This window comes from Epinephelus lanceolatus, chromosome 23 (assembly GCF_041903045.1).
Source record: "Epinephelus lanceolatus isolate andai-2023 chromosome 23, ASM4190304v1, whole genome shotgun sequence".
NCBI classification, from domain to species: Eukaryota; Metazoa; Chordata; class Actinopteri; order Perciformes; family Serranidae; genus Epinephelus; species Epinephelus lanceolatus.
This window is the reverse complement of record NC_135756.1, coordinates 33,222,054-33,227,316: the sequence shown is the minus strand read 5'-3', so window position 1 is coordinate 33,227,316 and position 5,263 is coordinate 33,222,054.

The following is a 5,263-nucleotide window of genomic DNA, read 5'->3' as shown; positions in this document are numbered from 1 at the left end:
TCTCTTCCACAATCTAACTGATGCCACAGTGGAATTCATGTGGGCACTGTGTGGAAACAGCTGCATGTTATCAGAGTATGCCTCTATGTAAGCTATCAGTACAACACAGTGTGGGTGTTGATTTCCCCGAAGATGTTCGATGTACTCCCTGTTTATTATTCAGATTATTATTATTTAGTCAAGTGAGGAAGGGCATGAACAGACTTGTAGAGAGTGTGCTGTAAATACATGTGAACGGTGGCACAAGCTTTATTACATCCTCCGTATTCAAAGCAAACCATAAGCTCACGTTTTTCTCACTGCCACAGCAGAGTGCGTCTGTATCCAGAGGCTGCCCGCAACAACATCGATACACACACACAGCGGTTCAGCTGGTAGAACAGGGTGAGCAGCCTCTGCGTTTGTTGTTTGCTCCACGTATTCCATGTATGGCCTTTTCTTTCCCTTTGTCTTTTAATTTTGTTCTGCATCCAGCAGTGCTCCCAAACTTTTGAATCAGGGACCTTTAACAGTCACCTGAAGCTTTCTTCTCCAGATATAATCCAATATATTCCCAAATGATTTTTATGTTTTATTATGTTTATTATTTACCTCTTTCAAGTCGGGTCATTTTCACTGTTGGCGCGTCCCCTCATTGTATTTCCAAACCTGTTCTGAACAAGTGGTGTGTTGTCCTCTCTCTGTGTATATGACCAACAGACCAGAGGAGCTCAGAGACTTTCCGTATGTCTCTGGTGACGCAGATATTTCCTCTCATGATATGACCTGATGTTGTTGCTACTGGTCTTTGATCATAGCCTCTTGTAATAATGCTACCCCTCTGTGTCATAAGGAGTACTGTGAGAATGGTGACAGATTTTAATACACAATCCCAAATATTCCAACCCCTGCAAGGAGACTGTACTGAACTTATGGATTCCTGGTTGCTTGTGTACTTTTACAGCACCTGTGTATTCAGAAAACACTAAAAAAACAAATCCAGGAGTTGCCAGACATAATTTCATTTTTTAATGCAGTGAATTGAAAGTTGGATTCAGTATTTGCAGTGTGAAATTGTACAAATGATGCACATTTCAAAATGTTCAAAACCTGCAGCGACGTTTTTGCGGCAGGCAACCCACCTGTGCCTTAAATTTGTGCTATTTTAAGACTGGCACTGCATTACTGGAGAATGTAATGGATTTCAGAAATGTTTCAAGGGTGAGTAAGGCCTGCCATAGATGTAGTTTTGGTAGAGTTTGACATCTTCAGATTTGGTATTTTGTAGCAGTTTCCTTTGATATTAAACCAAATGCTTCTCTCTATTTATTATTATTTTTTAAATCCGCTGTGTTGATGTACTATTTTAATGTCACTAGACCTGTTACATATGTGTCATAACTTTTTTTTTCCATCGAGGATCGACCTTACATCCGCTTCCAAACAGTTGTGAGGATGTGTAAAAATGACAAAAATAAAGTGAACACTTTCCGAAATAAGCCAGCCGATAGTGCATCACTGTAATCTATTTTTGTACGTCTCCAGCAGAATGGTGCACCCGCAGCGTCTCAGCCCACACTGACTGTAACAAGGCTGAATGTAAATGTTGGTTTGATGTGATGGCACTTCTCCAGCCTCGTGCTTCACCTTTAAATGCATCCTCACGGATGTGTTCTTTTCCTCTGATGTATTTTATGTAAACACTGTACATTGATATAACTGTAATATGTACTATTATATGCAGCTTTATTTCCATTGCGTTGTTTGTTTGGAGTTACCAGTATCCCTGACCTGCTAGCCAGAGGGGGGAGGTGTACAATACTACAGACATTTAAGAAGATACAGACGTTTTAATGTAATTTGTCAATTGTACAAACAGCTCAAATTAAAGGTTTATTAGGAGTTTTTAAATTGTGCTTGTTGTGCTGTTGTGTCATGCACATATGGGGCAGAAACATTTTAGAAACAGCATTCCACAGTTGTCTGGGTTTTTAGGTTTTTATTTCAAATTCATTGTTAAGTATAATAACATGTTCCAAGTAATGGATGTTAAAGGTCCCATATTGTAAAAAGTCAGATTTCTGCCTTGAGGGACTATCTTTAAATTTGGCACAAATGTCCACTTGGACTTAACAATGAATTGATTAGATATTTGGTGGTCAAAGGTCACTGTGACCTTACATCAATCTCATTCTTGTGAATGCAGTATTTTAACAACACCTCAAGGGAAATTCTTCAACTTTGGCACAAATATTCAATTTCAATTCAATCAAGGGTGAACCAATTAGACTTTGGTGGTCAAAGGTCAGTGTGACTGTGACCTTGTGTCCGACTCATTCTTGTGAACATGATATTACATGAACACCTTGAGGGTATTTCTAAAAATTTGGCACAAACACTTTGGGCTAAGCGTCGAACTGACTAAATTTTGGTGGTCAAAGGTCAAGGTCAGTGTGACCTCACGAAAACCATATTTTTGGCCGTAACTCATCTCATCTAATTTCATATGCTAATTATGACAAAACTTGACACAAATGTCTAATATGATAAAATGATGAAGTAATGACATTATATATCTTAAGGGTCAAAGGTTGACTTCACTGTGACATCATAATGCTTTGCAAAACCACTTTTCTGGCTATAACATCATAGCTCAGGCACAGAATGGGAGACATTCGGTCAGATACTGAATGGCCACACTAATCTTGGGTGCCCATCTTAAAACTTTGCTAGAGATCTTCTGTGCTGTTAGGGGGAAGATGTGCGCGAAGCATTCATGTTTTCACAGACATGGATATAAACTATAACTGCAACTTGACTGGTGTGCAGAGGCATACAACCTTGTGGCGGTAATTCTAGTTTTATGCTCAGTAGACTGAGAAATGCACACAGTTCATATTCAGAAACTGTGCCTTCAAAACGAGCTGTCAGGACTCCTGTGAAGTTGTGATGTCACAACTATACAATATAAAAGTAGAAACTGTTGCTACAGTGCTGTTACAGTCATTACCCTGCTGCAATAGAGTGCTCCGGGAATGAGTTCTAAAGCATGGGAATGAGTCAGCATTTCTGCACTCCCGGTTCCCTCGTCTTGAAGTACAGTGGTGGAAAAAAGTTTTCGGACACCCCATGCATTTGTGAAATATTGCATTAAGAATCACTCTTAGGTCTTCAAGTGCAATTTCTTTTAGTACAGTCACAGCCAAAATACTAAATAAATCCTAAAAAAGCCATTAAAAACTTAAAATTGATTGGTTCCCTAAAAATACATAAGAAATTTTGAGTATTGGGTCATTTTGGTACCAGTGATGAAGGTCGTTCTTTTATTAAAAGACACAATTTTTGTTGCCAAGCTTCGTGTCTACATAAAGCCAGCACATTTGAAAGTTCTTCAGACACAAAAATGGCTAAAACAAGGAACCTAACGCAGGAAACACGCCTGAAGATAAAGATTCTCAGCCAGGAAGGGTACAGCTGCCGCCAGATAGCCAGGAAGTGCAGATGCAGTCCTTCAGCAGTTGGATACACTCTGCAGAAATACAGACGAACCAACAGCTTGGAAGACAAACCAAGATCTGGGCGTCCAAGGGTTTCTTCAGCAAGAAATGACTGCATCCTGATCCGCATGTGCAGGCAAAACCGCCGAATGACATCACAGGAGCTTCAGCAGCAGTGGTCAAACCAAACTGGTGTCCAATGTTCCACCCGCACTGTACATGGCTGACTTTTAGATCATGGCTTAAGGTCCTACAAGGCTATCAAGAAGCCCCTGATCAATGAGAGACAGAGGTTAGCCCGGCGTCGTTGGGCCCAGGCACACAAGAACTGGACAGCCAGGAATTGGAAGAAGATTTTGTGGTCAGATGAGTCCAGTTTCCAGCTTTATCTTCCTCCTACTAATGTGAGGGTACGCAGAAGGCCAGGCGAAGCATTATCTCCAGCATGTACAGTACCTACTGTCAAGCATGGTGGAGGCAGTATCATGGTTTGGGGATGCATGAGTGCTGCAGGTGTTGGTCATCTCACTGTCTGTGATGGCACATTGAACTCTACCAAGTATTGTACCATTCTCGAAACCCACATGCTCCCTTCTGCGCGTGCACTGTTCCGTCGAGGTAAAAACTGGATGTTTCAACAAGATAATGCCCCTTGCCACACATCCAAGGCCAGTAGAACTTGGCTGCAGGAGCACAGTATCCAGGTCTTAGAGTGGCCAGCTCAATCCCCGGACATGAGCCCCATTGAAAATCTGTGGTGGATTATCAAAAGGTCTGTTTCAAAGCATAAACCAAAGAATTTAGAAGAATTAAAAGCAGTAATTCAAGAAGAATGGGACAAGATTACCCTTCAACAGTGTGAAAGGCTCGTGGGGAACATGCCAGCCAGGATTAGAGCTCTACTACGTGCCAATGGCAGAACTACTAAATATTAATTTGATGATGTGATGGTTTATTTATTTTTTGTTCAGTTTTGAACACATTCTCTGTTATTTGTTGACTTTGATACCGACAATGTTGAGAACTGACATATTGAAACTGTCAAGAATTTAGTTTTGTTAGTTTTTCTTGTAAACAATAAACAAAAAAATATAATTTGTATTTGTTTGTATCTGTCTAATGCAGCCACATCTTTTGAAACACAAAAAAGATTTTTCCACAAATATTTCATGATAATATTTGAGATTGTGTAAAATTTTAAGGGTGTCCAAAAACTTTTTTCCACTACTGTAAGTGGGTATTTTCAGGGGTTTTTGGTTGATGCCTGAAATAACTTTCACGTCAGTCATATTTTAGCTTTAAGCAGTTTTTATTTCAAAAGGGCCCTTCTCCCACCCAAACTTGAAATTACACTTGAGCTGAATATTTACAATTTTTGTCCCCCCACTAATAAAAACATTAAAGTAGCACAGGACTTTTGTTTTGACAAAATTAAAGACTTTAACACCATAAAGTGATGGCACACATTAGTGCATTAAAATTCTATTCGTGAAGAAACATTTCTACTCAATACTAATTATTAACAACCACTAATATTCTTGAAATCACAATTCGTAATTTATCAGGGAAAATGGTATTATGGGTAAATAAGATGCCAAAATGCATAAGCTAAGTTACATCAGTCAGTGAAGTTTTCTGTCCACTCTGAAGTTGTGTTAGTCGCTGTGTTTGTGTTGTAGAGGACGTTGAACTGGCTGAATGAAATGAGAATGAGCTGTCTGTTTGGTCTGTAGTCGGGTTACATCATGCTGTGACGAGGATGGGGTCCTGGCCATAATTGGTGATGT